Source organism: Capricornis sumatraensis, chromosome 3 (genome assembly GCF_032405125.1).
Source record: "Capricornis sumatraensis isolate serow.1 chromosome 3, serow.2, whole genome shotgun sequence".
NCBI lineage: Eukaryota > Metazoa > Chordata > Mammalia > Artiodactyla > Bovidae > Capricornis > Capricornis sumatraensis.
The window spans coordinates 157,706,033-157,728,393 of NC_091071.1; the positions used below are offsets into that span (position 1 = coordinate 157,706,033).

Below are 22,361 nucleotides of genomic sequence, written 5' to 3' on the forward strand. Positions count from 1 at the left end.
TCACCGCCAAATAGCTTGGATGCAGAGATGGGAAAGATTTGATCCACTGAAACTGAACACACTCAGGAATATTAGAGCATTTTGCCCAGAGAGCATTTCTCAATTCATCTCAAGAGCATGTTTCCTGTTCATTACAGTGATTCTCTTCAATTCCAGTTTTGGAGGTCTGATTAAAGATATCTTTCCCTCTCAGACACTCAAACAAATCACTCTTTTTCACATTAAACAACTGAAAAATTGACTTCACACTCACATGTTTTTTCCAAGGCAGAGGAGTGTCATATAAAGAGTGAAAGTGACTGTTGTCTTTTCAATGTAAAAACTTCCAGAAGGAAATTTTACTAGACACCTCACTAACTGATTGGGGTTCTGCTTATTGTAGCTCGTAAGTTCCAGAAATGAAATGGACTCTATATAAAGTGAGGAGTCCACTGAATCAGAATGATTTATCCGAAGCATGCACGCGTTAACCAAAGCCATGTGAGTGACACTAGTGTTCCCCCTGTGATTTTCTTTCAATAGCTCGGTTGTTCTGTTCCCACGCGTGCAGTTCTGCAGCCTGATACATTTTTATATTTACATAGGCGGCTTGCATGGCTGAAAATATCTCTGTTTACTGAGGTCGGGCATCGAGCTTTGCTGAGCTGACCTCTCAGGAAAAAAAAAAAAAAGCAGCAGCTGTAAAGCATTTTCACATCCTATCAATAAGAATTCAAGGCTTCAGGAAGGACGTTAAGGTCTCTGGCAGTTAAGAGTCTAGTATTCCCTGACTCCTGAGAGACTAGTCACTTAGGAGGGAACCGAGAGATGCTTAGGAGTCACATGACTGGCTTGGACCGGCCTCAAGATCTAATGGTGTACTGCAAGAAAATAAGACAACAGGGATGCTTGCACTAAAAATATCTCATGGAAAATAGCTTTTGCTTACAAATGAGGAAACTATGAAATCCCCAGTAGGATTTACAATGTCGAGATCTTTCTCTCGAGCTAATCCTGTCAGTGTAACTCTCTGAGATTCAAAGTAAAAATGTTTTCTTTGGTTTCTGGGCCCCTCAGCGCAGAGGGTGTTACAGGAAGTTTGGAGGTTTCTTTTCCTCTAAGGTGTGGCCACTTCGGGCCCCAGTAAAGTAGCTTTCACAGAAGCATCTAGCAGAAAGCTCAATTAGGCATTAATTGCTCCGTAATCTGTCACAACACAGCTTCGTTTTGATTGGTATGTTTGCCAGAGGAGTAAAATATTTTTTTCTTTTAAGAGGTACTGGCTGCCAGTAGTTTTTCATCTCCCTCTGTTTCGAGCAAACATATTTTAGTGCGGCTGGAAAAAGAAGAAAAAAATGCTAATGATGCTGGCAAGTCCCTTAAGTCCCTCTGGACCTTTGTCAGAGTGCCCGGGTGCTAATCTAAACCATTTTTTTTTTTCTTTTTTTTTTACTCTAAACAACTAGGGCATTTATTGAAGAGAGGTTACAATTTAGCCCGCCTGGCTTGCATATTGAATATATATATATAAATGGTGTCCCACCAGAAAAAAAATATGGAATGGGCTTCCATGATTATGAATGTGCCTTTTCAGATCTGATTGTTCCTTGGCACTCCCTGGATGTCAGTGCCCACCCGCACCCACCCACTCCCATACCCCATGACCTATCACCCTCCAGTCATTCCCTCAGGTTCTGGTCATCTGCTCAGGGCGAAGAGCTTGAATACAGCAAGGCACTGACTGGAGGTGCTTAAACATTCCAGCAGCTCCTGCGGGCTACAAATAAGAGAAGGTGGAGCCCTAAGTTGCAAACCATGTGCTTGGCAGGAAAGAGGCAGTTTGCATCCCAAACTCCTTTCTAGCCATCTCTCCCTAAGGCTGGCTAACCTCTGGGGTCGCTTCTGGAGTCAGACGATCTGGCAGATGCCAAAGTCTTTGGGGAAATAAATGATGTGCTTTCTGGCTATTAGAGTCCTGTGTTCATCGATCCCTGAACTGTCTCTGAGGAATTCAGCCCTATTATTGATGGACTGCTATTACTGATGGAAGTCTCAAAATTCTCTCTCTCTCTTCTAACTTCCATCATCAAGGAAAGGGAACCTCCAGGAATTAGTTTCTTGGGAATTCAATACACAACCACAGTTAACCAGTGGAAAAGACGCTGGAAGGATGAAAACCAGAGAATGACAGCTGGACATATAGTCCAATGTTTTCTTATGAAAAATTTCAAAGATGCAAATTCAAAATTGCAGGAAAAGGATTGGGTTCTGAGATGTTTGAAAGAGAAAATTAAGCTAGGGATGTGGCAAAGTCGGGGAGGAGATAGATCAACCCACAGAGATAAGGTCCCTTTCCCCCTCATCTTTGGCATAGATGTTGATTCACAGGAAATACTTTAAAAGGAAGACTCAATTCCCTGAAGGTGTCTGCTAGTTTCTTAGAAGTGTTAATAAAATGAATCACTAATTTGGCCTTCAAACCTTAAATGTGCATGGAATGCTATTGCTGATAACAAGAGGTTATCTTAGAAAACCAACATGAGCTCAGATGCAAATATCGTAATTAAGAAATGAATTCATGTGTTTCCTTTCCTCCTTCCCAAAGTCCAAGTGAAATTACAAAAAAGCCGTGTAAAAGGGGAATATATTCATTACAGTGAGAAAGTGGGGGTGGAGGGATGGATCTTTGAACAGAGTTTTCAGAAAGTTTCTCTGAAAGTTGAAAAGTGAACCTGATCACATTGAGCGATAACTAAAAATGAAGGATGAGCAAGAACTTCGGGGGTAGGAGGACATGGTAGAAAGAGGAGCCACAGTTCTCAACAGAGCCCCGGAGGGGGTTGGAGCTCCAGGGAAGGCGGTGCTTAGTGTGAGAAAGTGGCTAACTGACGCCCATCCCGCCACCAATCCCGGGAGACAGAACCTTAGAGCATGTGACAACAGCAGAGGGGCAGATGCTTCCAGAATAAGTAGCACAGGGGTCAGCACCCCTTGGCCAGTGGAGGTGGGCGTGTCTGCAGCCTGCCCGCCTGGCTCACACTCACACTGAAGAAAGATGGCAACTGGCACACGTGTCAACCTGTGAGCAGGTATGGGGCTGACCACGTGAAGAAGTGGGCCGCCAGGGCTCTTCTTCCTGTTTCTGGAGCCAGGGGGCAGAGTACTCAGGCTACCCAAACTAAGTACCCTCCTTATACGTGGACTTATTCATAGAGGAAAGGGCTTCCCTGGTGGCTCAGAGGGTAAAGCATCTGCCTGCAATGTGGGAAACCTGGGTTCGATCCCTGGGTTGTGAAGATCCCCTGGAGAAGGAAATGGCAACCCACTCCAGGACTTTTGCCTGGAAAATCCCATGGATGGAGAAGGCTGGTAGGCTACAGTCCATGAGGTTGCAAAAAGCTGGACACAACAGAGTGACTTCACTTTCACTTTTCTTTTCATTCATAGAGGGACTGGCAATGTATGGACTGGGCAACACAGTTCAAGTCTAGTCCAGGCAGCAGCCTGGTGGAAGAGGCAGCAGAGAGGCTCCCATGAGCTGCAGAGTCAGACAGGTTCCTGCTCAGTCGAGGCTCTGCCAATCATATGCTGTGTCATCTCGAGCAAGTTGCTTGACCTCTCTGAGCCTCGAGAATATCCACTGTAACACAGAAATTATTCTTTACCATCTATTAGGATGTTGGTGGGAGGAGAGGACCTGAAAAGATCAATATGTGTATGTGTGTACCCAGTTGTCTCCTATTCTTTGTGACCCCACGGACAGTAGCCCACTAGGCTTCTCTGTCCAAGGGATTTTCCAGGCAAGAATACTGGAGTGGGCTGCTATCTCCTATTCTAGGGGATCTTCCTGACCCAGGGACTGAACCCCAGTCTCCTGTCTCTTCTGTGTTGGCAGATGGGTTTTTTTTTTTTTTTTTTTTTTTTTTACCACGAAGCTACCTCATCAATCACTGAACAAGTGTGAGGCTGCCTCTGTTGATGGGGAGAGTGGAAGATTGGTCTCCTGCCCCGAGAAGCATCTCCCATAGCCCACACCTCACAGTTCAGAATGTCAGTCCTTATTACTGCACCGTGTGGGTTTCCTTCCTCCCAAACAAGCTGAAAATACGTTCTGATGGGTTTCATTTCTAAGGGCTGTCATCCCCTTTCTGTAAGAGCTGGGATTGTGCTTGCTTTACTACATGTCCTCTGTAACCATAAAGTAGAGGCTCAGTGAACAATAATAAGAACAGTAATATTTACAATAAAGTAAGCCATCCTATAGCACTTACTATGTGCCAAGCACAGTTCTATTTAATATTTACACATATCGATCCACTTACATCTCTGTTATGAGGTCATGATCTGATCATCCCCATTTTACAGCTGAGGAAACCAAGGCACAGAGCAGTTAAGTGACTTGTTGCTAGAATCACACCGAGTAACTGGCAAAGCCAGATCTGGCTACAGGGTATGAGCTTTTTAAAACCAGTTCTGAAAGCCAAATATGTGCCAAGTAAACCTTGTATCTTCCAAAGGTGGATTTATACCAGGAAAATATTATTTGGCACATGGCAGGGTGTATGGAGGCAACCTTGGAACATCCTCTTTGAGAGCTGGTTTGTCCTTCATAAGAACGTCTGTGATGTTTCCTTGGATCACAGTTTCAGAAGGCAGCTAGTAGTGTTAGCAGAATGTTGTAGGTGACCATTTAAATTACATTTTGATGGGAACTTACAACATTTAAAATTGTAATGAATTTGATAAGAGAATTCTTAAAAAGATGTACTTACTGTGTGAAGCATTCATTGGCAGAAACCACTCACCTATTCAAGCTGGCTCTGAAAGGGTATAGTGGGAATAAGGAATCGTGATTGGCGCCGTTGCTACTCCCTGATGCAGTATCTGTCCTTACATACAAAGATGCTGGCTAACACTGAAATACCCCCAGGAAAGAGGCTACTTTGGGTCCAACAGGAATGAAGCCATCACCCTAGGACACTGTTTGAACCTGGATGTGGCTCCAAGAGAAAACCTGCTACCACTTGGCCTCGAGTCCATGGGAAGTTGACAGCCTGAACTGCTGTTCACAGGGAATGAGCCATTCGCTTTTCTGGGCCAGCATGAGAATTTGGTGAGGACTCTGAAGCTGGTGGAGGAGTGGAACTGTCTCCCAGACTTCGTTGCCCCTCTTTCACCACCAGCGCCATTCTACAGAGTTGTATGATGGCAAGAAACTGGAGACCAAGGACAAAGGTTGAAACTTGCACCCACTTCTTTAAGTTGGAGCACAGCCTTTCCATGGGAATTCAGTGCATTGTGGAGTGAATCAGTCAATCAATATGGAGTAAAAATAAACTCCTCTTCCTCATTTTTATCATCATCAAAGTCTGAATCTTGTCGGGGTTCTTTGTGAGTTTTCCAGAGGCTCAGCAATTGTGACCAAGTGAAAGTGACCCTAAAGGAGGAGAACTCTCCTAGACTAAAGGCAACTGAGGATTTAACCCCAAGCTGAGTAAAACTGGTTCATGGACTTGGCCATTTTCCAGGGCAGGGATTAGCAAGAATCTTTTAACTTTTCTATTTCCAGATGGGTAAGTCCCCTCAGGTATATAAATTCAATTAAACGGATAGGATAGGAGGGAGTTGATCAGTGCTTTCTTAGCTAAAAAAAAAAGTAGAAAACACAACCCAGCAAAGTGATTCTCCCTGAGGCCCAGTTATTCCTTATCAACTTGCATCTTTGCCTCTCGGTGCTACCTCAACTCAAGAGCTTGGGACTTACGTCAGTTTTGATAGCAACCATGACCTCTTTCCCCCCATTTGTGATTTGTAGAGTTCTCTTTTTTCAGCTCCTATCTCTTCATTTGCACTTAATGATAGTGCCTCCCCTTTACAGGGATCTTTTCCACTTGCTGACATTTATTGAGTTGTACAATTAATCACTTTGGAAACAGGCACACTGTTCTTTCATTTAAAAAACCCAGGTGCTGTTGCCAAGCACATCTTTTGTTCATTTCCCTCCCTTTGGCACCAGTGCAGCTGAAAGCAGATTTCTCTTTGGTATGTTTAGGTGCTTCAGAAAAATTTCCTTCATTGCTCTCTCAAGCAGCTTCCTCAGCAGCTTCTTGGAGAATACATGGATAATGTCAATGTTTCATTAATATCACACCTTCATTTCTCAGGCTTCTGCATTTGACTGCATTCTTCTCTGGTCAGAGTCAATCTTTCTTATTCTTAGTAGAAGGCAGTACAGTGTAGCAGCTAGGAAAAGCCTGGGAAGTGGACTGGGAATTTAAATCCACAGTTGAGATACTTGCTACCTTTGTGGTGTAAAGCAAAAGTTTTAAGCCTCAGTTTCCTCCTCTGTTAAATGAATGGATACTCATGAGGATCCAATTGCCCTGTGCCCAGTGCTTGGCACAGTGCCAGACATATGGTAAGTAAGGATTCAATACGCATGAGTTAGTTATTAATGGAAGAGAAAAGAGATCTAAGGATTTCAGACATTGTTTACTTTTTCCCTGTCCCCTTTACAAGTGGTTTAAAAAAAAAAAATGTCTCTGACTCTTCCTTGCTGAGGGACACATGATTCCCTGGGTGATGGGGGAATGGGCATGCCTCCTCTGAGCTTTGAAGTTGGGTCCCATGGTAACATGAGACCAATTCCATAACTCCTTCCCAGTCCTTTTCCATGAGTAAACACATTTAAAATAATATAATAATACCTCACTTACCCAGAGGGCACTTATTTTGCAACCTCAACTATTCTGATCACAGCCAAGTTCTGGGAAGCAACAGAAACAACTTCTGCAGGGCCCAAAAGAGACAGTACTCAATTCATCAATCTGGGATGCTTACAGGAGTGGGGTGGAGAAGGGGTTTTCGTATCTCTACCAGTTATAGCCACCATACACAGGATTCCAAAGACCTTGCTGAACGAAGCCTGCAAAAGCCTCTGACCAGATGCAATGTAACTGTGACTTGCCCTCGGCCAGTGGGAATAGGGCATAGCCACTTAGAACTGGAAGGATGTCCCTCCTGGTGGATAGAGTGCTGACAGCTTCTAACTTCTTCAAAGGGTTTCAAGGGTTCCAGCAATTAATCCAGCCAACCAAGACCCACACCACCAAATGGGATGGTGGATTGTGTTCCTGGGACAAGGATGAGGGTGCATGATTCAAGCAACTGATGGGGTGCTGACAGCTTTTAACTTCTTCAAAGGGTTGCAGGGGTCCCAGCAATTAAACTAGCCATGCAAGACCTACACCACCAAATGGGACTCCGAACTGTTTTCCTAGGGCAAGGATGAGGGTGCATGATTCTATCTTGGTACCTGGGAAGTGATTCTGAGTTCAAATCCTTTGAACCTTATTTTCCTCAACTGGTACAATGAAACCAAGATGCCCTCTTTTGCAGAGTTATTATAACAAAAGACATGATATGAATAAAACACTGGCATAAATGGTAGACTTTATCACTCTTTTGCTGTATTATGAATAAAACTATTATGTTTATTATCATTATTCCAAGAAAGAGCCAAAAAAGGTAAGTACCAGAGCTGTAAGTCAAGGTTCAATCAATGCTAATACAGTCACATATAAATACACCAGCAAGAGAGCCTTGGCACTAGAATGAATTGTCAAGGTCAAGAGTGAGATGAAGCAGGAAGTGTCCTTGGCTCCTCATTACCAGTCAGTGAGCCCAGGGTGCATGCTTGAGTCTAAGTAACTTAAAAGTACAAGCCCTGATGAAAGAAAGAGCTAGGATTTCCCTGGTGGTACAGTGGATAAGAATCTGCCTACCAATGCAGAAGACATTCATAGCACGGGAGGATTCCATATACCACGGGGCACCTAAGTCCATGGACCACAACTACTGAAGCCTGTGTGCTCTAGGGTCCGTGAGCCACAACTATTGAGCCTGTGTGTTGTAACTACTAAAGTCCATGTGCCTAGGGCCCATGCTTTGCAACAAGAAAAGTCAAATTATGTTCAGCGGTGACAGCTCCAGAAGGAAGAGAAACCTGTGAAACATTTGAGATAAACTTCCACCAGCAACTGCTTGTAATTCTTAAAAGTATATGACTAAATGGGGTCAATTATATGATCTTCAAAAGTTAGCTATGTAAAAAATGTTCTCAGCCGTGGCTGGATCAATGAGCTATTAACTGTACTTTCAGTTCTTGTTCTATTTTATTTTCTGTGTTCATTTCTTTCCCCTTTGAATTGTGGCAGGAATTAGCCACCCACATCCTAAACATTCCAAGTTAAATCTCATTTACAATAATCACGAACTGCTTTCCAAACATGAAAATGGCAGTCTTTTAAGTCATTTTCAAATGTGCTTTTCCAAACCAATTTGAGAGCTGAAAAGGATAGTGTCAACCGGAGCAAATCTCAACTCCATATTCTTTGCCAGGACTCAGGGGAGCAGCCCAACATGATCATGTTAGGGTTGGCGCAAAGCTCCCAGCTCAGGCTGTTGAAAGGAAGTAAGGACAAAGCAAGGTTTAAACCCAGCAGGAGCAGGAGGGGCAGGGCTATGTTCAAAAGATTAACTTGATAAGATAATGTTCAACTTCTCTTTAAATCCTAAAGTGCAGGCTGTGGATTCTTCAAGTTTGTGTTCCTATTATTTTCAGTTTCTGCTACAGACAAATGAAGCTACTGCGGCTCTGCAGGAGGATTTGGGTACCCTGCATCCCAGGGGGATATGATGGGAACAGCAGTGGATGGAGTTTGGGCTCTGACACTAATTAAGACTTCAGACAGGCCTTGTTACTTCTATCTCTCTGGATCTAAGTTTGCTTGTCCATAAAGTTAGAGGTCTTTCCAGTAGTCACGTACATGTATGGATGTGAGAGCTGGACAACAAAAAGGGCAGAATGCCTCAGAGTGCTTTTGAACTATAGTGCTGAAGAAGACTCTTGAGAGTCCCTTGGAAAGCAAGGAGATCAAATCAGTCAATCTTAAAGGAAATCAACCCTGAATACTTTTTTTTTTTTGGTACCTGGAAGGACTGATGCTGAAATACTTTGGCCACCTGATGCAACCAGCTGACTCACTGGAGAAGACCCTGATGCCGGGAAAGATTGAAGGTAGAAGGAGAAGGGTGCAACAGAGGATGAGATGGTTGAAAGGCATCACCGATTCAATGGACATAAACTTGGGCAAACTTGGGGATGGTGAGGGACAGGGAAGCCTGGCGTGCTGCAGTCCATGGGGTCTCGGAAGAGTTGGACACAAGTTAGCAACTGAACAACAGCAGCAACAAAGTTACAGAGTAGGAAGAGATGACCTCAGGTTCCTTCTAGGCCTAGAATCTAAGGCTTTCTCTATCTATAGATTCACAAAGTCCAGTAACAGATGTCTGGGCTTTGGAGTGGAGAAGAGATAGGAAGAGATGTTGGTATCTCTCTCATTCCCCCACCAATATTTTTAAAAAGGCAACAGTGAATCACAGGCAATGTGAAAAAACAGGTAGAAGCACTCTAACGAGTGAGAGTGAAGAGAAAAATATTGGGATGGAGGGAGCGGATGGAGGTTCAACTGAACCCATTTCCTTTTATTGGTGATCCAGTCATTTCTCAAGTCAGAAGCCAGTAGGATCTCCTTGCTCCCCATCTTGATCCAGCCCAGTAGCCAGAATAATCACTCCAATGTGTACACAGCAATGTCCTATGAAACAGGAGCAGACTGATGGGATGGTAACAATAAGACTTGGCTGGTTTTCCTCAGAAGTATGGTATGATCATTTTGGTGTACCATATACCTGAGTTTGTCACTACCTGGATTACTGACCCCAAAAACAACCTTTTGAACTTCACTTCCATTTCAGTGAAATGGGACTGATAATAGTTTTTTATCCCTACCCAATAAGATGTGTGCGTGTGTGCAAAGTCACTTTAGTCCTGACTTTTTGCGACCCTGTGGACTATAGACCACCAAGAGGCTCCTCTGTCCATGGAATTCTCCAAGCAGGAACACTGGAGTCGATTGCCACGCCCTCCTCCAGGGAATCAACTGGACCCAGGGATTGAACCTGTGTTTGTTATGTCTCCTGCCTTGGCAAGGCAGGTTCTTTACCACTAGTGCCAGCTGGGGAGGATGAGAAGGAGTAAATGAGATAATCCAAATGAAGCACTTAACACTGTTCCTAGAACGGAGTAAGGATCCAATAAATAGAGAAGCTGTGTTCAGGGACTTTCAGAGTTGATAGCTACATACACCCAGTGAGGCAGTCGCGCCTCTCCCTGCTGGGCGATGGTAGCAGTCATGCAGAAGCAGAAAACCTTCTCTAGGAGAAGAAATCTCTGCGCTCTCAGTATTTTAGAAGAGAAGAATGCAAGGCAGAACACAGGATGTTCATGTTTACCCTCTAGGCAAAGTATTGTCATCCTGTTTTCTATTTAGGAGCAGAAAGGAACAGGAGGGAGACTCAGATTTCAGGGAACTGAATTCTCTTCCCTTCGCCTACTCTGACCCCTAGCTAAGAAGGACACAGGAGCCCTGCTTTGCACTGACGGAGAGGCTACAGAAGCCTTGACCAACTTGTGGCAGGTTTCCTATCAGCCTAGACTATACATGCCTTCTTGGACCTGGAAGCAGGTCAGCACATGGTCAAGCTGCAGTGCCAATGATTTTTCTCAGGGTGGCTGGATAACTTGGGGCTGAGATCCCAACCTCCACACTGGTGAACTTCTACTTCTGAAAATCTGTAAGTATGGTTGTACATGATGAAATTTCCCAAAATTCAACTGCAAGTGCCCCTAGGTCTTTAGAAATATAAGTGTCATCAGGATATGATGCTATTCCATTCCTCAAAACCAATGCCAAATATTTTAGCGCAAATCTTAATAAAGATCTAATCTGTACCCAACATGGGGGGGATAAGAGAAGGAATTTCCTATGAACATATTTTGCCTTTTAAAGCAGTCTATCACTACACAAAGAGGAGAGTGAAAGCTTGGCTTAAAACTCAACCTTCAAAAAAGTAAGATCCTGGCATCCGATCCCATCACTTCATGGCAGATAGATAGGGAGAAGGTAGAGGCAGTGACAGATTCTCTTTTCCTGCACTTGGAGATCACTGCAGATAGTGACTGCAGCCATACATCATGGCTGCATGCCGTGAAATTAAAAGATGCTTGCTCCTTGAAAGAAAAGCTATGACAAACCTAGACAGAATATTAAAAAGCAAAGACATCATTTTGTCAACAAAGGTCCCTATAGTCAAAGTTATGGCTTTTCCAGTAGTCAGGTACAGATGTGAGAGTTAGACCATAAAGAAGGCAGAGCACCAAAGAGTTGATGCTTTCTAATTGTGGTGCTGGAGAAGACTCTCGAGGGTCCCCTCTACTGCAAAGAGAGCAAGCCAGTCAACTCTAAAAGAAATCAACCCTGAATGTTCATTGAAAGGACTAATGCTGAAGCTGAAGCTCTGATACTTTGGCCACCTGATGCGAAGAGCTGACTCACTGGAAAAGATCCTGAGGAGAAGGGGAAGACAGAGGATGAGATGGTTGGATAGCATCACTGACTCTACGGACATGAACTTGAGCAAACCTTGGGAGATAGGGAAGGACAGGAAAGCCTGGCATGCTGCAGTCCATGGGTCGCAAAGAGTCGTACATGACTTAGCAACTGAGAAACAACAGTCACTACACATTTAAGGATAAGGACACAGCACTTTAGATCAGTTTGTAATCCACGTAATATATCGAATTCATTTGGAAAGGAATAGCCTAGCAATTTATCTTCTGACCACCTCTGAAGGAGTTAAGGAGGATATAAGCTTGCGAAGCAAGTTTAACCTTATAGACAGCTTCTGTATTGCCTAGTGTATGTGCTGGGTTTGGAGGACTTGGGCTGCCCAGGTGGCGCAGTGGTGAAGAATTCTTCTGCCAGTGCAGGAGATGCAAGAGGCATGGGTTCAATCCCTATCTGAAAGGGATTGGGAAGATCCCCTGGAGGAGGAAATGGCAACCCACTTCAGTATTCTTGCCTGGGGAATCCCAAGGACAGAGGAGCCTGGTGGGCTACAGTCAGGGGTCACAAAGAGTCAGGGCAGCACATGGATACACACAAGGAGGACTCTGCCAACTGCTGGCAATGGTTTGGGAAGTCAGGTGTGGGTCTCACCAGCTTGGTCCTCTTCAGCAAGTCACATAACTCTTCTTTGCTTTCAGACTCACCTCAGAGGACTTTTGTGAAAATTAAGTGAGATAATCTGTATAAAAGTACATATGTGAAATGTCAACAAGTGTTCTGAACAGTGACACAGGATCACATCACCTGCTACTGATGTTAAGCTATGGTTTCAGATTTCTACCTATTTCCACAAAAAGGCAGAGCCACACACCTGTGACAAAGTCTGGACGAGATGGTGTGTGATCAGAAGGGCCCTTGGCAAGCTACTTTCAGTTATGACAGGAAGTGGATGTTGGCACACTGGTGATGAAAACCTGGTTAACTGTGTGAATCTTAGTAAGTTCACTGTTTTCAGGATGTGGAAAGTGACCATGGATGTATTTTTTACTTTTGGGTTTTGTTTTTGTTTTTTGAGAAAAAGGTGTTGTATGCAAGGGAAGGTTTTAAAGTATGCATTGCTCACACCCATGGCCATCAACTTGCTTTTGCATGAAAAGACCACAACTGACTTTCAAAATTCAATTTTAACAAAAACCAAGTCTGTTTAGATGAGGTGTACTTGTATGCAGCATAGCTGTTCTTAGGCCTTTTAGACTGTATTGTAACTGATACTATTTGCTTCATTGGCATTGATTGTGGGATAATTTGAGTTCAATGGGCAAGCTGTCCAAAATAAAAGCCTGGGACATTACTTGGCTTAACCATTTCTCTTTCAATAAAATTCTTGCTCAGGTTTTCTGAGCCAAATTGCTCACATCTTACATCCCTAAAAATAAATTTCTCTTAAGTCTCCTACAGCTTCCAGTAAGCACCCCATCTTGCTCCTCTCCATTTCAGCCCTAAGTGGGAAAAGCTCACCCTATATCTGAGGGTCAGACTGCAGTGGGACATGGTGGTCACCAGTCGTGGGGAAAGGGAGTGAAAGGCTAAGCTGCTTGGTATGACACAGAATATTGGAACTAAATCAGCAGCAAAAGAAATCCTAAAGACCAGTCATCCATCAAAAGGAATCAGTAAAAATGAATTAGGGGCTTCACTGGTGGCTCAGTAGGAAAGAATTCACCTGCAATGCAGGAGCCGCAGGAGGCAAGGGTTCGATCTCTGATTTGGGAAGATCCCCTGGAGGAGGGTATGGCAACCCACTACAGTATTCTTGCCTGGGAGGGGCTACAGTCTATGAGGTTGGACATGACTGAAGCCACCCAGCACACGTACACACACAAACATGAATCAGAATACAGTGGTTTACAGGCTGTCTCTGTGGGGTCTGATGCCAGAGTCCAAGTCCTGGCTCAGCCATGGATCAGCAATGTGATGAGATGTGATGATGGATAAGAGACTTCACGTCTCTAGGTGTCATCTGTAAACTGAGGAAAGGAAGCGTGGTAACAGTTACAATGACCATACAATTGCTGGTCCAAACCAGGACCCTTCTAGAGGTGCTATTAATAATGACACCAGAATATTAGGCATAAATAGGGACTATGCAGAGACAAAATTGGATGCATGGTCACCTTGGTAGTAATTTCTACCAGGTATGGTTGCTATGGAGTTTCTCCGGTAGCTCAGCTGGTGAAGAATCTGCCTGCAATGCAGGAGACCCTGGATCGATTCCTGGGTTGGGAAGATCCCCTGGAGGAGGGCATGGCAACCCACTCCAGTATTCTTGTCTGGAGAATCTCCATGGACAGAGGAGTCTGGCAGACTATAGTTCATGGGGGTCACAAAGAGTTGGACATGACTGAGCAACTAAGCACAGGACAGCATAGCACAACACATGGTTGCTATGAAAATAAAATAAGGTGAAAAAATCAAAATAGGTAATCCACGTGAAATCATTTAGGCAGGTATTCAGTATAACGGTGTCAATAAATGTTAGCAACATGAGCAGGACTTAAGGGTCAAGGGATCTAATTTGAATATGATAAGAAGTGCTGAGCAGCTATGGAACTTGGTTCTGCATGGAGGTGGTTGGCTAGGAAGGAGATTAAATTCCAGACTGGGAGGGGATGGGAGCCCCAGACATTAGATGGGGGAGGGATAGAAGCAAGATCTGAAGCTTCACTAATCATGGTGACTGAGGTTAGGGGCAGAGGAAGGAGAGGAAAGAGTTCCAACTCAGTGTTCATGTGGCCTCTTGAGAACTTGGGTTTCCTCTAACCTGGCATCCCTAAATCCTCACTTCTGATTTCAAAATCTACTCCACCCCCCGTGAAGGGCTATTTCCACATTTCCATTTAGATATTCTGCTTCCTGCCAAGTTCAACATTGCCTTTGTGTCTTGTTTCTGAGTCAGCTCTGCCTTGCAACTGTCCTGTTCTGTGTGTTTTTATTTAATTTTGCTTTTATATTGGAGTATAATTGATTTACAAAGTTGTGTTGGTTTCAGGTGTACAGTAAGGTGATTCAGTGATGCATATACTTATATCCATTCTTTTTCATATAAGTTATTATAGACTGTTGAGTAGAGTTCCTTGTGCTATACAGTAGGTCCTTGTTGGTTATCTCTTTTATATACAGTAGTTGTCTGTTGGTTTTAATGGCTGCACCATTGTTCTTTAGACTTTAGAGTAATCTTTGTTGCCTCCTTCTTCATGGCCATGTACACGCAAGAGGCAACAAGCCCAGCTCGTAAGCACAGCTGATGGAGGACAAGGGTCAGAGAACAGCACATGCTGGGAATATATGTGAAACCCAGGCTTGCTGACACAGGGTGCTCATCTCAGGAATGGTGAGCACAAGAACTGAAGTCCAGAGCTCCCAGCAAGCCAAGGAGGACCAGAGTAGAATCTGGAAAGAGAGTCATTACCAGACATGCAATGTGGCCCAAAGCCACGGAGAGGATGTTAGATCTGGAGACAGATTCCCAGAGGGAAGACTGGTGTCCAGAAGAGAGTGGAGAACCCAGGGGGCTCCAGAAGAGGAGCACGATGTGGCTGTGTGGCACTGGGGATACAGACAGCATTCCATGGAACGAATACGTGTCTCTCTGGCTGTCTCCCATCTGTGTTTTCTCCCGTCTGTGTTTTCTCCAGTGTAGGTTCCAAAATCTGTGAAGGTATATGACCTCAGATCTCCCAGAGACTTGTGAGATTCCTTGTTTCAATTCCTTGTGCCACCCCCCAGGTCTAGTTCTTATCACTTGCAATCTCATGGTATTCTAAGAGCCAGTCATCATGTGGGCCTGTTTAGTCCCTCAATCATGTCTGACTCTTTGGACCCTGTGTACTGTAGCCTGCCAGACTCCTCTGTCCATGGGATTTCCCAGGCAAGAATACTAAAGTGGATTGCCATTCCCTTCTCTGTGGGATCTTCCCGACTCAGGGAATGAACCCATATCACCTGCATTGCAGGCAGTCTTAACCATTGAGCCACCAGGGAAGCCCAGAGCCAGACATAGATGATTTTAAAATGGCAATCTAAAAAAAACAAACAAAAAATAGCAATCTATTTCCAATTCCCAATAAGTGTTACATGAGTTACATGTTTTCCATCTTTTTCTTAAAATTTTGCTTCTCTTGCTGCTCGTCTGTGAGTCAGCACGAGTAGATGAATGAATACGAATGAATAAGTGGCAAATGAACTTACTAAAATCACTTGGAAGCATCTGGTTTTACTCGGCTCAGCACCTTGGTGTTTTTTTTTTTTTTTGTATTATTGTTTTTCTTTGTAAATATTTACTTACATCCTCCTTACATCGTCCTCAGTGTCAGAAGCAATGACCCATCTCTGTGCACTCATCAATTTCAGCATCTTGCTCCATCCATCACTCCTCTCCCTTCTACTGGCTCCTTCCCCTCAGCAGCATAAAAGCTTCTTCCATACATCATACGGACAAAAATAACATCTCTTCAACCCTGAAATTTCTATGGCTCCTGAACTCTCTCACCTTCCCTTCCAGGCAAACAACTAGAAAGCATCATCGAAAGGCCCTCTTTTTTTCCTTCCTCTTCTCCCATCCACTCTTAACACCCTGACACTCACTTCACTGACTTCTTCCTCTTAACCGAAGGGTCGTCAATAACCTCTGCCAGTGATTTCTAGATGGAAAAAAAGACGGCTGACATCCTGCAATGTACTTTTTTCTCTTACAAAAGTGTTGCTCTTGAAATATCACCCATAGCACGAAATTTCATGTGCAAACTTTCAAGGCTGCTTCTGCATGTTACCCCAGGGAGCAGGTTCAGCTTAATGAGGTGTTAATATGTCAACCTTCCTTCCTCCTTCCGTCCTTTCCTTCTTAATAATCTTGGAAAGAGGAAAGGAAGGAAGGGAGGGGGGTGGAAAGGGAAAGAAGAAATCTCCATTTAATGAATATTTACTGAAGGTCAGCCTCTGCCAGGCACTGTCTCAAGCTAGGGCAGTGAACATGGAGACGAGAACTCTTGCCCCTTGGGGATTACATTCTGGTGTCAATCTCAAATAAAATACAATGTCCTATTAGTAAAAGCTTACCCATAAATACCACAATGGTATTTTTGAATGGATTATTTTTAATTTTTTTAATTAAAATATATTTCTACAATGCTGTGTTGGTTTCTGCCATACAACAATGCAAATCAGCCATAATTATACATACTTCCCTTCCCTCGATGGCCTCCCTCCCCTCCCCCATCTTATCCCTCTAAGTCATCATAGAGCACCAGACTGGGCTCCCTATGTTACACAGAAACTTCTCACCAGCTATCCATCTTACAGGCGATAGGGTATGTGTGTTGATGCTACTTTCTCCATTCATCCCACTCTCTCATCGACTGATGAATGGATAAAGAAGATATGGTACATATATACAATGGAATGTTACTCGGCCACAAAAAGCATGAATTCAAGTCAGTTCTAGTGAGTAGGACGAATCAAGAGCCTGTTATACATAGTGAAGGAAGTCACAAAGAGATAAACAACACATATGTATGGAATCTAGTAAAACGATATTGATGAACCTATTTGCAGGGTAAGAAAGGAGATGCAGATGTAGAGAATGGATGGGTTCTTTATCCTAAAATGAGCACCGTCTGGTGCACTGTCCAAAATTTCAGAGGAGAAAAATTAAGTCCAAAGAAGCAACTTCTCCTAGGTCTCCAACCTGAGAATTATAACCTGACAATACATAGCAGTAAATATTATAACTTATTCTATTGAATGCCAAGTGCTTGGGAAAGCTCAGCAGTAGACCGAAAGCTTTATTATGTGTGATGTAACAGGTTCCCCCTGATGGTTCTCAGAACACATCCTGCTTGGTGTTACAAGGCACTGATCCAGTCATTGTTAAATTGACAAGTGACCTTAAATTCGAAAACTAGACTATCAAAGAGTAAGAGCATGTGGCTTTTCACATCACCCACCTTCTATACAAAAATACAGCTGGCCCCAAGAAACTGATACACAGACACACACACACACACACACACACACACACACACACACACACACACAGAGTAACTAGCTTTACAGGTCACGCTTCAGTCTCACTGCTGCAGTTCCTAACCGTTTGTGTATCTGGTTTCTAAAAACACAAGGAAATAATCATGACCTCTGGGCAACTCTTAGCGTTTGAAAATATACATTCTGTTTATTACAGTCATTAATGGAATTGTACTTTCCATGTATGGAAGACCAAAAGGTAAATGCTTTAATAGGGAAAGAAACAACCCACTTAACTACTCTTCTCTTTTGTCTCTCCTTTTTCTGATAGGAACAGCCAACATGAGACCTACCCCTCTAATGGCTGCTTAAGTGTACAGTAGTATAGGATGGTCACTTATGGACACAATGTAGTGCAGCAAATCTGACAGAATTGAACTTCATCCCCACTGCCTAGCAGTCCTTCTTTCCCCTTCTCCACTTAAAAAAGAAATAAACATATCTTAGAGCAGCCTATTCCACATTTCAACTGCTTTGATTTGAGCACTTCCTGTCCACAGCTCACGGAAAGTAATAATACCAATCCGGCTAGGAGGCCAAGAGAATTTCAACATATTTACAACATCTGGAGGGTATCTTTGCCAAGAGAGGGGCAGGATGTAGGGACTGGAATGGTGAGTCCATGTACCCATCACAGCCTCTCTGACTTCTCTTTGAGGAGAAGGGCTTCAGAACAGTGTTCTAGCTATTCCTCAAAAGAAAAACAATTACTAGAAAATGAGGTGTTAATTTGGCACTAAAGGAATTAACCTGCTGAACTGGTTTAGTGCTGCTTTCTAGTAACAGTGGGAAGCCAGAGATTATTACGGGTTAGTGGTACCTTATCAACATTTTTAAATGATTAGCTTTAAAGTTGCTAGTTAGCTGATAACAGCACAAGTAATAGTAGTTTTGACAATCTTTCAAGGTGTGTGCATTTGGCAACAGGTATTCAGGAGGCTAAAGCAGGTGCTGGGGATGTTGGTACCCGTGGTGGGGCTGACCAGAGGTATGCAACTGTATACAACAGAGAGCCTAAAGACCAGTTTTATTCAAAGTACTATGAAAGATGAGAGTGAAGTGAAGTGAAATGAAAATCGCTCAGTCGTGTCCGACCCTTTGTGACCTCATGGACTGTGTAGTCTGCCAGACTCCTCTGTCCATGGAATTCTCCAGGCCAGAATCCTGGAGTGGGTAGCCGTTCCCTTCTCCAGAGGATCTTCTCAACCCAGGAATCGAACCCAGATCTCCTGCATTGCAGGTGGATTCTTTACCAACTGAGCCATCAGGGAAGTCTGGAAGATGAGAGGCGATAGTTAATTTGGCCAGGAGAGTTAATGTGGTTTCTTAGAGACTAAAAGATTTGAGCCTCATTAAGGATGAATGAATAAATGATGTTTGGAAAGTTAAGTGAGGAAAGGAGTTTCAAACGAGAATGGCTGTGCCCCTCATGGAGGCAGGGCACTTATGCAGATGGATTCACTTCCTGCCTGAGGCAGAAATCTCTTAATATGAGCACTGCCCCCTGGTGTCCATTGTGAGAAGAGGCTTCAAGTGCAAATATCCTCTGATGTTACTGGTTTGTAAGAACAACCTACTGTCATCCTCAGTATCATTTCATCGTTGTATCATCTCTTCAGGTCTCATCCTTAAGTGGCATGATGAATAAAAGCGAGCATTCGCCACGAAATGCAATAACAACAGTAACAAGAACATAAATCTTTCTCAGTGACTTAACTCAGAAATAAATCTGCTTCTGCTTACGGCTCTTTATTGACACATGTGAAAAAGAACCACTTCCATTTATTTCTCTGGTTTTAGTGGCTGACTTTTGGTCAACTGTTCAGCTCTCTTTAACTGGCGAGTAGACTGAGATAGAGAAAGTGTTTCTGTGACTACTTATCATGGTGTTACAATAGCTGGACCATGCCTCAAGGAGCTGATCGTGGGCTCAGGCGGACAGACAGATACCCCACAAATGTAGATGGAAAGGAACCAGTGGAGAGCATCTCATTACCCACAGCTCCCAGGAGCGGTCCAGAGTGTTGTGAGATGTCGGGAACACACTGAAGAATCGGTACAAACCGTTATCAGTGCTGCTGGGGTGGGATGTGCAGGTAAGAACTGATGAACGACCAGGGAAAAATTTTATGTAATGTTACAAATGCCATTTCTAATTAATAATGGAAAAGAATTTCAGGAGGTCACAATTATAGTTTAGAGTTGGAGTTTGGAGTTAATTCCCTCAAGGAGATTTTGAGATCCCTGAGGGTGCAAGGTGGATCTTTGTTCCACCATTCCACCAGAAAATGGATCTTCACAACAGAATTATCTCTAGCGGTACAACACCCTCAATTAGAATCAGAGGAACGACACACAATCCTGAAGTCACGCTTTACTGATTTCGTTGACTTCGCATTTAATCAAATGAATCTTTTGTTCAAAAAAGTATATATTCAAAGCACAGAGATACTCTCCCACTTATTTTAGTTTCAAATAAAAGGCTTTATCTAAAAGCAGTTCTTGTTCCAGATTTAATGGAGTTGGTATTTCATTTGTATCCCTAATCCCTAATGAGCTTCCTTGTCTGCTAAAACTACAAGAAATAGTGTCTCTTTAAAGTTCCATCATGTGTATTTAACCTGATAATATAAGGTTAATGACTTCCAAGTCATTTTGGGAACAGAAGCCATGTTTTCTCCCACGAAATGTTCAAAGGCAACTAGAGTCTTATACCTATCCCTCAGGTTTAATCGTTACCAAGCCCGCCATTAAGTTCAGTTATTTCTGTGTGTTAGCCACCTGATGTGAAGAGCTGACTCACTGGAAAAGACCCTGATGCTGGGAAAGATTGAGGGCAGGAGGAGAAGGGGATGACAGAGGATGAGATGGTTGGATGGCATCATCGACTTGATGGACATGGGTTTGAGTGGACTCTTGGAGTTGATGGTGGACAGGGAGGCCTGGTGTGCTGCGGTTCATGGGGTTGCAAAGAGTTGGACATGACTGAGTGACTGAACTGAACTGAGTCATTGTTCCTGACTGACTTTTTGCAATCCCATGGACTGTAGCTTGCCAGGCTCCTCTGTCCATGGAATTCTCCAGGTAAGAATACTGGAGTGGGTTGCCATTCCCTTCTACAGGGGATCTTCCCTACCCAGGGATCAAACACAGGTCTTCTGCATTGCAGACAAATTCTTTACCATCTAAGCCACCAGGTAAGCCCCTAAGTTCAGCTAGCTTACCAAAAGTAAATATTAGAATGACAAATCCAAGAAGCTATTTGATAATCCTAAAGCTGATGATGACTAACATTTCTTGAACATGTCCTATTTGCTCAGCATTTTCTTATTTAATCTGTGATGTAAGCATATGATTATCTCTTATAGTGGGTTAAATGTGGCTCTTAAAAAGATATCTCTACATCCTAATCCCTGAAACTGGCAGATACAACCTTTTTCTGGGAAAAGGTTCTTTGCAGATGTAATTAAATTAAGGTTTAAGATGAGATAATCTTGGATTATCTGAATGGGCCCTAAACCCACCGACTGTTGTTCAGTTGCTAAGTCATGTCCAACTCTTTGCAATTCTATGCACTGCAGCACACCAAGCTTCCCTGTCTTTCACTATCTGATGGAGTTTGCTCAAGTTCATCTCCATTGAGTCAGTGATGCTATCTAACAATCTCATCCTCTGCCATCTCCCTCTCCTTTTGCCTTCAATCTTTCCCAACATCAGGGTCTTCCAATGAGTTAGTTCTTCTCATCAGATGGCCAAAGTATTGGAGCTTCATCTTTAGTATCAGTCCTTCCAATGAATATTCAGGGATGATTTCCTTTAGGATTCATTGGTTTGATCTCCTCGCAGTCCAAGGGACTCTCAAGAGTCTTCTCTAGCATCACAATTCAAAAACATCCATTCTTCAGTGCTCAGCCTTCTTTATGATCCAACTCTCACATTCATACATGACTACTGGAAAAACCAAAGCTTTAACTATATGGACCTTTATTGGCAAAGTGACACATTTGGTTTTTAATACGCTATCTAGGTTTATCATAACTTTCCTTTCAAGAAGCAAGGAGCAGATTTTATTTTCTTGGACTCCAAAATTACTGCAGCCATGAAATTAAAAGATGCTTGCCCCTTGGAAGGAAAGTTATGATAAACCTAAACAGCATATTAAAAACCTACTGATAGGTGTCCTTATAAAAGACAGAAGAGGGGAAGAGACAGAAAGAAGAGACAACAATGTGAAGAAGGATCAAGGGTTGGAGTTTGCAGTCACAAGCCAAGAAATGCCTGGAGTCACCAAAAACTGGAAGACACAGGAAAGATTTGCCCCAAGAACCTCGAGAAGAGTGCAGACTTGCTGACTAGTAGATTCACTGACCACTTCTGGCCTGTAAAAAATTCCTGTTGTTGTAAATGTAAGTTGCCCATTTGTGGTAATTGGTTATGGTAGGCTTGGTGCAGTAGTAAAGAATCCACCTGCTAATGCAAGAGACACAAGAGACTCAGGTTTGATCCCTGGGTCAGGAATATCCCATGGAGTAGGAAATGGCAACCCACTCCAGTATTCTTGCCTAGAAAATTCTATGGGCAGAGGAGCCTACAATCCATGGGGTTGCAAAGAGTTGGACATAACTGAGCACTTGCAAACTCACAAAAGACAAAGCCATGCTTAAACTCATCTTTCCAACTCAAAATCTAGGCTTTAGGCATAAAGCCACAGGCCTGGTTTAACAGTCTAGAGAGCATTTATTTTCCTAAGAAAAAAACAAGAATGCCAAGAGTGTGCTGATGCAGAGTTTCAGAGCAGCCCTTCCAGAAGCTTCCTGCCTCCAGAATCAA

At 43.3% G+C, this 22,361-nt stretch overlaps 1 protein-coding gene across 1 annotated transcript in view; it reads right to left on the reverse strand.

Moving 5' to 3' along the window:
• DOCK10 (dedicator of cytokinesis 10) overlaps positions 1–22,361 on the reverse strand; it is a 304,971-nt gene that overhangs the window by 238,169 nt on the left and 44,441 nt on the right. The gene's annotated exons all lie outside the window — the stretch shown is intronic.